Source organism: Syngnathus floridae, unplaced genomic scaffold (assembly GCF_059516105.1).
Source record: "Syngnathus floridae isolate MCC-2025c unplaced genomic scaffold, RoL_Sflo_1.0 HiC_scaffold_66, whole genome shotgun sequence".
Taxonomy (NCBI): Eukaryota; Metazoa; Chordata; class Actinopteri; order Syngnathiformes; family Syngnathidae; genus Syngnathus; species Syngnathus floridae.
The window spans coordinates 201,160-214,995 of NW_028284095.1; the positions used below are offsets into that span (position 1 = coordinate 201,160).

The window sequence follows — 13,836 nt, forward strand, 5'->3', positions numbered from 1 at the left end:
CATTCACTTTGGAAATTTGGAATTGCAGCAAATCGAATTTTGGCAGGGAACAAAAATAGATCAATTAAACTAAATAAGTCTTCTTCCCATTAAATAAATTAAAAAAGTCTGTCTTGTAACCAGTCCTTTTCAAACAAGTAAAGTCTGCCCATTTTGTGCCGTCGATTTTGTGTTAATGCCTAGTATTTATACAAAATCATAATTTAAAGGACTTCATTCCTTCATTCACTTTGGAAATTTGGAATTGCAGCACATCAAATTTTGCCTGGGAAGAAAAGTAGATTAAATAAATTTAATAAGTCTTACTACTTCCCATTAAATAAATTAAATACGTCTTACTTGTTCCCACTCCTTTTCAAAACAGTAGTTTAAAACGAGGGCCCTTCACTCAATCTTTAACCTCAACCCCGCACGTTGTGTTGTATCTGTGAATGTTGGTTGTGGCCAAATGATAGTTTTCTTTCATTCGTTTAGGTTCCAAGAAAACTTGATGTAACTCTACTTTTAACTGCCGTTTCAGATAAGCGGGTATTACGTCGCAGTCAAATGCCGCGGATATGACGTAATTGCCCGAACCTCCGCCAAAATTCAAATCTGTTGGCGCGATGGCCGTGAGCCACTGAGCAGCGACGATTATCAACAGAAATATCTTTATTTTCTGCTTGCAACTGGACCGTCTAGAGCGTACACGGTAAGTAACACTCATTGTGTTTAAGGAGATTTACGTTTGTAATAGCAGAAGTGTAGCCGCGTTGCGTTGTACGTGTGAAAATTGGTCGAGGCGAAATGTTAATGTTTAATTTCATTCCTTTAGGTTCCACGGTGTTTGTTGGCTGCAAGTTTTCCACTGCAAGAAGAGGCTCGTATCATTGACCAGGAGCGAGCTACAATGGTGAGTAGCCATAACATTTATGTTAAACACTTCCTATTTCATGTCTAACAGTACTTGATTTAACAAATAACCATAAATAAATACAGTGTGGGCACTGAAGTTAACATATGTGATTATACTGCCTAATCTGTCACGGAGTAGATTGTTGCAAAGTAATATAAGATCCAAAGTTGTAATTCAGAATAGTTTTCAAAAGAAGGCCATTAGAATTATATACAAGTCTGATTACCCTGAACAAGCTATTAATTAAATCACAAATTCTTCAATTCAAAGATTTGGTAGATTATCAGACAAATAATGTCTAACAGTAATTGATTTAACACATCACGATAAGTAGATTGAGTGTGGGCACTCTCAAGTTAACATATGTGATTATACTGCCTAATCTGTTACAGAGTATGTTGTTGCCAAGTAATGTAGAATAGATCCAAAGTAGTAATCCAGAATAGTTTTGAAGAGGCCATTAGAATGATAAACAAATCTGATTACCTTGAACATAATAACAAGCTAAGTGTTTAATATGTCCTATGAAGTCAAAATTGGGCACCATCATGTGGTGAAATTTGGAATTGCATCACATCCAATTTTGCCTGGGAACAAACAGATTACATAAATCTTAGTTTTGAATAAGCCACTCCTTCTCAAACAAGTAAACTCTGCCCATTTTGCGCAGTAGATGTTCTGTTAATATCTAGTATTTATACAAAGTCATAATTTAAATTGCTTTCAACCTTCATTCATCGGTTCAACCAACATTACTCGCTCTTATTACCAACTTGTATTGATTTAACTAAGCGTTTAATACTTCCTATCAGGTCTCAAATCGAGATTTGGCAAAATACAATTTCAGCAAATCCAATTTTGCCAGGGAACAAAAATAGATTAAATAAACTAAATAAGTCCTCTTCCCATTAAATAAATCAGAAAAGTCTGTCTTGTAACCAGTCCTCTTCAAACAAGTAAAGTCTGCCCATTTTGTGCCGTAGATTTTGTGTCTATGCCTAGTATTTAAACAAAATCATAATTTAAACGACTTCTTTCCTTCATTCACTTTGGAAATTTGGAATTGCAGCAAATCGAATTTTGGCAGGGAACAAAAATAGATCAATTAAACTAAATAAGTCTTCTTCCCATTAAATAAATTAAAAAAGTCTGTCTTGTAACCAGTCCTTTTCAAACAAGTAAAGTCTGCCCATTTTGTGCCGTCGATTTTGTGTTAATGCCTAGTATTTATACAAAATCATAATTTAAAGGACTTCATTCCTTCATTCACTTTGGAAATTTGGAATTGCAACACATCAAATTTTGCCTGGGAAGAAAAGTAGATTAAATAAATTTAATAAGTCTTACTACTTCCCATTAAATAAATTAAATACGTCTTACTTGTTCCCACTCCTTTTCAAAACAGTAGTTTAAAACGAGGGCCCTTCACTCAATCTTTAACCCCAACCCCGCACGTTGTGTTGTATCTGTGAATGTTGGTTGTGGCCAAATGATAGTTTTCTTTCATTCGTTTAGGTTCCAAGAAAACTTGATGTAACTCTACTTTTAACTGCCGTTTCAGATAAGCGGGTATTACGTCGCAGTCATGTGCCGTGGATATGACGTAATTGCCCGAACCTCCGCCAAAATTCAAATCTGTTGGCGCGATGGCCGTGAGCCACTGAGCAGCGACGATTATCAACAGAAATATCTTTATTTTCTGCTTGCAACTGGACCGTCTAGAGCGTACACGGTAAGTAACACTCATTGTGTTTAAGGAGATTTACGTTTGTAATAGCAGAAGTGTAGCCGCGTTGCGTTGTACGTGTGAAAATTGGTCGAGGCGAAATGTTAATGTTTAATTTCATTCCTTTAGGTTCCACGGTGTTTGTTGGCTGCAAGTTTTCCACTGCAAGAAGAGGCTCGTATCATTGACCAGGAGCGAGCTACAATGGTGAGTAGCCATAACATTTATGTTAAACACTTCCTATTTCATGTCTAACAGTACTTGATTTAACAAATAACCATAAATAAATACAGTGTGGGCACTGAAGTTAACATATGTGATTATACTGCCTAATCTGTCACGGAGTAGATTGTTGCAAAGTAATATAAGATCCAAAGTTGTAATTCAGAATAGTTTTCAAAAGAAGGCCATTAGAATTATATACAAGTCTGATTACCCTTAACATAACAACAAGCTATTAATTAAATCACAAATTCTTCAATTCAAAGATTTGGTAGATTATCAGACAAATAATGTCTAACAGTAATTGATTTAACACATCACGATAAGTAGATTGAGTGTGGGCACTCTCAAGTTAACAGATATGATTATACTGCCTAATCTGTTACAGAGTATGTTGTTGCCAAGTAATGTAGAATAGATCCAAAGTAGTAATCCAGAATAGTTTTGAAGAGGCCATTAGAATAATAAACAAATCTGATTACCTTGAACATAATAACAAGCTAAGTGTTTAATATGTCCTATGAAGTCAAAATTGGGCACCATCATGTGGTGAAATTTGGAATTGCATCACATCCAATTTTGCCTGGGAACAAACAGATTAAATAAATCTTAGTTTTGAATAAGCCACTCCTTCTCAAACAAGTAAACTCTGCCCATTTCGCGCAGTAGATGTTCTGTTAATATCTAGTATTTATACAAAGTCATAATTTAAATTGCTTTCAACCTTCATTCATCGGTTCAACCAACATTACTCGCTCTTATTACCAACTTGTATTGATTTAACTAAGCGTTTAATACTTCCTATCAGGTCTCAAGGCAAGATTTGGCAAAATACAATTTCAGCAAATCCAATTTTGCCAGGGAACAAAAATAGATTAAATAAACTAAATAAGTCTTCTTCCCATTAAATAAATCAGAAAAGTCTGTCTTGTAACCAGTCCTCTTCAAACAAGTAAAGTCTGCCCATTTTGTGCCGTAGATTTTGTGTCTATGCCTAGTATTTAAACAAAATCATAATTTAAACGACTTCTTTCCTTCATTCACTTTGGAAATTTGGAATTGCAGCAAATCGAATTTTGCCAGGGAACAAAAATAGATCAATTAAACTAAATAAGTCTTCTTCCCATTAAATAAATTAAAAAAGTCTGTCTTGTAACCAGTCCTTTTCAAACAAGTAAAGTCTGCCCATTTTGTGCCGTCGATTTTGTGTTAATGCCTAGTATTTATACAAAATCATAATTTAAAGGACTTCATTCCTTCATTCACTTTGGAAATTTGGAATTGCAGCACATCAAATTTTGCCTGGGAAGAAAAGTAGATTAAATAAATTTAATAAGTCTTACTACTTCCCATTAAATAAATTAAATACGTCTTACTTGTTCCCACTCCTTTACAAAAAAGTAGTTTAAAACGAGGTCCCGTCACTCAACCTTTAACCCTATTTATTCACCTTCTAGGCTAAGTGTTAAAGGCTAAGTGTTAAAGGCTAAGTGTTAAAGGCTAAGTGTTAGAGGCTAAGTGCCAGAGGCTAGGCGCCAGAGGCGAGTTTTTGTGGGCTGAAGTTTTAGTGGGGTTAGTGTGAATACAATCCAAAAGAATACAACAGAATACAATACAATAGAATATAATACATAGATTAAATTCAATAGCTCTTACTACTTCCCATTAAATAAATTAAATACGTCTTACTTGTTCCCAATCCTTTTCAAAAAAGTAGTTTAAAACGAGGGCCCTTCACTCAACCTTTAACCTCAACCCCGCACGTCACATTGTGTTGTATCTGTGAATGTTGGTTGTGGCCAAATGATAGTTTTCTTTCATTCGTTTAGGTTCCACGGTGTTTGTTGGCTATGTTTTCCACTGTCAGAAGGATGAAAATACAAAGTACAACGCTTGGACGTGGGCGAAGACGTCACCGGTGAGTCCTTCCTTCCTATTTATTTACCTTCTAGATGCTAGAGGCTAAGTGTTAGAGGCTAAGTGTTAGAGGCTAAGTGTTAAACACAATACGAACAACACAACGATACTGCACTGAACAACACGATACCGCACTGAGAAACACGATACCGCACTGAACAACACGATACCGCACTGAACAACACCATGCCGCACTGAACACCATGCCACACTGAACAACACCATCCCGCACTGAACAACACCATGCCGCACTAAACAACACCATGCCGCACTGAACAACACCATGCCTCACTGAACGACACCATGCCGCACTGAAAGACACCATGCCGCACTGAACGACACCATGCCGCACTGAAAGACACCATCCCGCACTGAACACCATGCCGCACTGAACAACACCATCCTGCACTGAACAACACCATCCCGCACTGAACAACACCATGCCGCACTGAACAACATTATGCCGCACTGAACATTATGCCGCACTGAACAACACCATGCCGCACTGAACAACACCATGCCGCACTGAACAACATTATGCAGCACTGAACAACACCATGCCGCACTGAACAACACCATGCCGCACTGAACAACACCATGCCGCACTGAACAACATTATGCCGCACTGAACAACACCATGCCGCACTGAACAACACCATCCTGCACTGAACAACACCATTCCGCATTGAACACCATGCCGCACTGAACAACACCATCCCGCACTGAACAACACCATCCCGCACTGAACAACACCATCCTGCACTGAACAACACCATCCCGCACTGAACAACACCATGCCGCATTGAACAACACCATGCCGCACTGAACAACACCATCCTGCACTGAACAACACCATGCCGCACTGAACAACACCATGCCGCACTGAACAACACCATGCCGCACTGAACAACATTATGCCGCACTGAACAACATTATGCCGCACTAAACAACATTATGTCGCACTGAACAACACCATGCCGCACTGAACAACACCATGCTGCACTGAACAACATTATGCCGCACTGAACAACACGATCCCGCATTGAACAACACCATCCCGCAGTGAACAACACCATGCCGCATTGAACAACACCATGCCGCACTGAACAACACCATGCTGCACTGAACAACATTATGCTGCACTGAACAACACGATCCTGCATTGAACAACACCATGCCGCACTGAACAACACCATCCTGCACTGAACAACACCTTTCCACACTGAACAACACCATGCCGCACTGAACAACATTATGCCGCACTGAACAACACCATGCCGCACTGAACAACACCATGCCGCACTGAACAACACCATGCCGCACTGAACAACACCATGCCGCAATGAACAACACCATGCCGCACTGAACAACACCATCCTGCACTGAACAACACCATCCCGCACTGAACAACACCATGCCGCACTGAACAACATTATGCCGCACTGAACATTATGCCGCACTGAAAAACACCATGCCGCACTGAACAACACCATGCCGCACTGAACAACATTATGCAGCACTGAACAACACCATGCCGCACTGAACAACACCATGCCGCACTGAACAACACCATGCCGCACTGAACAACATTATGCCGCACTGAACAACACCATGCCGCACTGAACAACACCATCCTGCACTGAACAACACCATTCCGCATTGAACACCATGCCGCACTGAACAACACCATGCCGCACTGAACAACACCATCCCGCACTGAACAACACCATTTCGCACTGAACAACACCATGCCGCACTGAACAACACCATGCCGCACTGAACAACATTATAACGCACTGAACAACACCATCCCGCACTGAACAACACCATGCCGCACTAAACAACATTATGCCGCACTGAACAACATTATGCCGAAATGAACAACACCATGCCGCACTGAACAAAACCATGCCGCACTGAACAACACCATCCTGCACTGAACAAAACCATCCCGCACTGAACAACACCATGCCGCACTGAACAACACCATGCCGCACTGAACAACACCATGCCGCAATGAACAACACCATCCCGCACTGAACAACATTATGCCGCACTGAACAACATTATGCCGCACTGAACAACATTATGTCGCACTGAACAACATTATGCCGCACTGAACAACACCATGCCGCACTGAACAACACCATGCCGCACTGAACAACACCATGCCGCACTGAACAACACCATGCCGCACTGAACAACACGATCCCGCATTGAACAACACCATGCCGCACTGAACAACACCATCCTGCACTGAACAACACCATCCCGCACTGAACAACACCATGCCGCACTGAACAACATTATGGCGCACTGAACAACATTATGCCGCACTGAACAACACCATGCCGCACTGAACAACACCATGCCGCACTGAACAACACCATGCCGCACTGAACAACACCATGCCGCACTGAACAACACCATGCCGCACTGAACAACACCATGCCGCACTGAACAACATTATGCCGCACTGAACAACACCATGCCGCACTGAACAACACCATGCCGCACTGAACAACACGATCCCGCATTGAACAACACCATCCTGCACTGAACAACACCATGCCGCACTGAACAACACCATGCCGCACTGAACAACACCATGCCGCACTGAACAACACCATTCCGCACTGAACAACACCATGCCGCACTGAACAACACCATCCTGCACTGAACAACACCATCCCGCACTGAACAACACCATGCCGCATTAAACAACACCATGCCGCACTGAACAACACCATCCTGCACTGAACAACACCATGCCGCACTGAACAACACCATGCCGCACTGAACAACACCATGCCGCACTGAACAACATTATGCCGCACTGAACAACATTATGCCGCACTAAACAACATTATGCCGCACTGAACAACACCATGCTGCACTGAACAACATTATGCCGCACTGAACAACACGATCCCGCATTGAACAACACCATCCCGCAGTGAACAACACCATGCCGCATTGAACAACACCATGCCGCACTGAACAACACCATGCTGCACTGAACAACATTATGCTGCACTGAACAACACGATCCTGTATTGAACAACACCATGCCGCACTGAACAACACCATCCTGCACTGAACAACACCATGCCGCACTGAACAACACCATGCCGCACTGAACAACATTATGCCGCACTGAAAAACACCATGCCGCACTGAACAACACCATCCCGCACTGAACAACACCATGCCGCATTGAACAACACCATGCCGCACTGAACAACACCATGCTGCACTGAACAACACCATGCTGCACTGAACAACACGATCCTGCATTGAACAACACCATGCCGCACTGAACAACACCATCCTGCACTGAACAACACCATCCTGCACTGAACAACACCACCCCGCACTGAACAACATGATCCCGCATTGAACAACACCATCCCGCACTGAACAACACCATGCCGCACTGAACAACACCATTCCGCACTGAACAACACCATGCCGCACTGAACAACACCATGCCGCACTGAACAACACCATGCCGCACTGAACAACACCCTGCCGCACTGAACAACACCATGCCGCACTGAACAACACCATGCCGCACTGAACAACACCATGCCGCACTGAACAACATTATGCCGCACTGAACAACACCATGCCGCACTTAACAACACCATCCCGCACTGAACAACACCATGCCGCATTGAACAACACCATGCCGCACTGAACAACACCATCCTGCACTGAACAACACCATCCCGCACTAAACAACACCATGCCGCACTGAACAACATTATGGCGCACTGGACAACATTATGCCGCACTGAACAACACCATGCTGCACTGAACAACATTATGCTGCACTGAACAACACGATCCTGCATTGAACAACACCATGCCGCACTGAACAACACCATCCTGCACTGAACAACACCATGCCGCACTGAACAACACCATGCCGCACTGAACAACATTATGCCGCACTGAAAAACACCATGCCGCACTGAACAACACCATCCCGCACTGAACAACACCATGCCGCATTGAACAACACCATGCCGCACTGAACAACACCATGCTGCACTGAACAACATTATGCTGCACTGAACAACACGATCCTGCATTGAACAACACCATGCCGCACTGAACAACACCATCCTGCACTGAACAACACCATCCTGCACTGAACAACACCACCCCGCACTGAACAACATGATCCCGCATTGAACAACACCATCCCGCACTGAACAACACCATGACGCACTGAACAACACCATGACGCACTGAACAACACCATGCCGCACTGAACAACACCATGCCGCACTGAACAACACCATGCCGCACTGAACAACACCATGCCGCACTGAACAACACCATGCCGCACTGAACAACACCATGCCGCACTGAACAACACCATGCCGCATTGAACAACACCATGCCGCATTGAACAACACCATCCTGCACTGAACAACACCATCCCGCACTGAACAACACCATCCCGCACTGAACAACATTATGGCGCACTGGACAACATTATGCCGCACTGAACAACACCATGCCGCACTGAACAACACCATGCCGCACTGAACAACACCATGCCGCACTGAACAACACCATGCCGCACTGAACAACATTATGCCGCACTGAACAACACCATGCCGCACTGAACAACACCATGCCGCACTGAACAACACGATCCCGCATCGAACAACACCATCCTGCACTGAACAACACCATGCCGCACTGAACAACACCATGCCGCACTGAACAACACCATTCCACACTGAACAACACCATGCCGCACTGAACAACACCATCCTGCACTGAACAACACCATCCCGCACTGAACAACACCATGCCGCATTGAACAACACCATGCCGCACTGAACAACACCATCCTGCACTGAACAACACCATGCCGCACTGAACAACACCATGCCGCACTGAACAACACCATGCCGCACTGAACAACATTATGCCGCACTGAACAACATTATGCCGCACTAAACAACATTATGTCGCACTGAACAACACCATGCCGCACTGAACAACACCATGCTGCACTGAACAACATTATGCCGCACTGAACAACACGATCCCGCATTGAACAACACCATCCCGCAGTGAACAACACCATGCCGCATTGAACAACACCATGCCGCACTGAACAACACCATGCTGCACTGAACAACATTATGCTGCACTGAACAACACGATCCTGCATTGAACAACACCATGCCGCACTGAACAACACCATCCTGCACTGAACAACACCTTTCCACACTGAACAACACCATACCGCACTGAACAACATTATGCCGCACTGAACAACACCATGCCGCACTGAACAACACCATGCCGCACTGAACAACACCATGCCGCAATGAACAACACCATCCCGCACTGAACAACACCATGCCGCATTGAACAACACCATGCCGCACTGAACAACACCATCCCGCACTGAACAACACCACCCCGCACTGAACAACACGATCCCGCATTGAACAACACCATCCCGGACTGAACAACACCATGCCGCACTGAACAACACCATTCCGCACTGAACAACACCATGCCGCACTGAACAACACCATGCCGCACTGAACAACACCATGCCGCACTGAACAACACCATGCCGCACTGAACAACATTATGCCGCACTGAACAACACCATGCCGCACTGAACAACACCATCCCGCACTGAACAACACCATGCCGCATTGAACAACACCATGCCGCACTGAACAACACCATCCTGCACTGAACAACACCATCCCGCACTGAACAACACCATGCCGCACTGAACAACATTATGGCGCACTGAACAACATTATGCCGCACTGAACAACACCATGCCGCACTGAACAACACCATGCCGCACTGAACAACACCATGCCGCACTGAACAACATTATGCCGCACTGAACAACACCATGCCGCACTGAACAACACCATGCCGCACTGAACAACACCATGCCGCACTGAACAACACGACGTCGCACTGAACAACACGACGCCGCACAGAACAACACGACGCCGCACAGAATAACACAATACCGCACAGAACAACACAATACCGCACAAACAGTTTTAGATAATAGTACGTCGCAGTCATGTGACGCGGACATGACGTCAATAGGCGGAACTCACGGCAAAATTATAATCCGTGGGCGTGGCTTGCAACAGGAAGTAGGAAAGCGGCAGTTCTGGCAAACAAGACACAGCTGTTAGTAACACGATGACTAACAAGGCAAATATTTTTGTTTTCAGCTTGCAACTTGACCGTCTAGAGCGTACAAGGTAATTACAACTGTTTTTTTTTAGCCCTGAAAAGCAAGGGAGTGTGGCGTTTGGGAGGAATGTCGAACTCGGCGTCTGCTTCCAGCCACAGACGCCAAATTTCGACGATTATTTCGACTGGTCAACGGTTGTAAATTATTGCGTTGACTAAAAACTTTATTTAACTCTACTCTTAACTTTGCCGTTTCAGATATGCGGGTATTACACCGCGGAAATGACGTCAATAGGCTGAACTCTCGCCAAAATTCAAATCTGTGGGCGCAATGGCCTTGAGCGAGACACCGGATACAAACACGACGATTATCAACAGAAATATCTTTATTTTCCGCTTGCAAGTGGACCGTCTAGAGCGTACACGGTAAGTACAACTCATTGTGTTTAAAAAGATTTACGTTTGTGTAGTTTGCGTTGCGTTGTATCTGTGAATGTTGGTTGAGGCTAAATGTTAATGTTTAATTTCATTCCTTTAGGTTCCACGGTGTTTGTTGGCTGTATGTTTTCCACTGCAAGAAGAGGCTCGTATCATTGACCAGCAGGAGCTACAATGGTGAGTACCCCTTTCGTCTTCCATTTATGTTAAACACTTCCTATTTCATGTCTAACAGTACTCGATTTAACAAATAACCATAAATAAATACAGTGTGGGCAGTCACGTTAACATATGTGATTATCCTGCCTAATATGTTTATCACAAATATGTCACTAATCACTGATATGTTTATTTGTTTATCACAACACCTTTGGACCTTCAGCAATCGATTATTTACCTTCATCTACATAGAGACAGAACGATGGTGTCTTAAACATCTCATTCATTTCACCAAATAACTTCACGCAGGTGGATAACGGCCGTCTCGGTCACGCTATGTTGCGTGATGCAGTTTTGAAGAACCAAATGCATTTATTCAATGAATAAGTCAAGCTAGTTCTATGTTTATGATGTTGTAAGTTACGGTACCGATTGAAGTTGAGTTCGAAGCCAGTGGAAAACAGCGCTGCGTTTGTGCTCTCCAGGTACAAATGTTGTGATCTCTGACTGACGACCGGGCGAGACTCGAGTAAGAGATGTCCAAACGAGCTCCGGCAGGGCGGGCCAAGGCGGAGCGAACGGACGCCCTTCAGGCCGCCAATGACGAGCTGAGAACCAAACTGATGGACGTCCAGTTAGAACTTCAGCAGGAGAAGAACAAGGTGAAAACCTCAACAGACAGACACTGCCTGCCTCCCTGCCTGCCTCCCTGCCTGCCTCCCTGCCTGCCTCCCTCCCTCCCTCCCAGTTTTCCCGATGTAGATTAGACATGCGTGTGCCATGACTGTGTCAGCCTACATCAACAAATGCACCGAGGACGTCAGCACCACTAAGAATATCATCACCCGGGGCAACCAACGACCCTGGATGACTGAGGAGGTACGTCAAACGCTACGAGCGCGGAACTCTGCCTTCAAGTCTGGCGACAAGGAGACACTGAGGACAGCGAGAGCCAACTTGAACCGTGCCATCAGGATAGCGAAGCGAGACCGCAGTCGAAAATTTCAGGATCGTTTCCACGACGTCAAAAACATCAGGAGTATGTGGCAAGGCATACGGGCGATTACAGACTACAACTCACCCTCCCCCCCCCCCGGTGGGTGTAGTTGATGCTGACTTTCTAAATGGTCTAAATAACTTCTTTGGGAGGTTCGAGGCACTAAACGGCACTCCAGCAGTTAAAACTGTCCCCCATCAGGAAGAGGAGGTACTCTGCCTTGACTCCGCCGATGTGTTGAAGACCCTGAGGAGAGTCAACCCCTGTAAGGCCCCTGGCCCCGACAACATTCCTGGGCGTGTGTTCAGGGAATGTGCAAGTCATCTGGCTGGGGTCATCACAGACATTTTTAACACCTCGCTGGGCCAAGCCACAGTGCCGGCGTGCTTTAAGACTGCCTCCATCATTCCGGTGCCGAAGAAACCTCAAATCACCTCATTTAATGATTACCGGCCTGTTGCACTGACTCCGGTTATGATGAAGTGCTTCGAAAGGCTGCTTAAAGGTCACATCGTTTCCAGACTCCCCCTATTATTTGACCCGTTCCAGTTTGCCGACCGGCAAAACCGCTCCACTCAGGACGCCATCTCCTCCGTTCTTCACCTGAGCCTGGCTCACCTGGAGGAGAAGAACACCCATGTGCGGAGGCTGTTCCTGGACTTCAGCTCAGCGTTTAACACCATCATCCCACAGCATCTGGTAGGAAAATTGGAACACCTGGGCTTCAACACCCCCCTTCGCAACTGGCTGCTAGACTTCCTCACCAACAGACCTCAGTCAGTCCGGGTCGGACAGAACACCTCTGATGTCATCACCCTCAGCACAGGCTCCCTTCAGGGCTGCGTCCTGAGCCCCCTGCTGTGCACCCTGATGACACACGACTGCGTCCTCAGGTTCACCACCAATCACATCGTGAAGTCAGCAGACGACACAACGGTGGTGGGGCTCATCAGAGACAACAACGACCTGGACTACAGAGAGGAGGTGGAGCAGCTGGTGGGCTGGTGCAGAGAAAACAGCCTGATCCTGAATGAGGAGAAGATGAAGGAGATCATCGTCGACTTCAGGAAAAAACAGCCTCACCACGCTCCACTGATCATCAACAGCTCAGCTGTGGAGGTGGTCAGCACCACCAAATTCCTGGGGGTCCACATCACAGAAGACCTCACCTGGACTATGAACACTACGGCACTGGTCAAGAGGGCACAGAAGCGCTTGTACTTCCTGCGGAGGATGAGGAGAGCCCACCTGCCCCCACCCATCATGAGGACGTTC

At 45.3% G+C, this 13,836-nt stretch overlaps 1 long non-coding RNA gene across 2 annotated transcripts; it reads left to right on the forward strand.

The window, feature by feature from the left end:
• Nucleotides 1-2,749: 2,749 nt before the first annotated feature.
• LOC148378090 (uncharacterized) lies at nucleotides 2,750-13,081 on the forward strand. Of its 2 annotated transcripts, XR_015856214.1 has the most exons (7): nucleotides 2,750-2,828; nucleotides 4,673-4,761; nucleotides 11,006-11,035; nucleotides 11,226-11,393; nucleotides 11,506-11,582; nucleotides 11,788-11,873; nucleotides 12,050-13,081. It is a non-coding gene; the product is annotated as an uncharacterized LOC148378090 (long non-coding RNA). The 2 variants fall into 2 exon arrangements; XR_015856213.1 differs by lacking the exon at nucleotides 2,750-2,828 and having other exon boundaries at nucleotides 4,411-4,761.
• The last annotated feature ends 755 nt before the right edge of the window (nucleotides 13,082-13,836 follow it).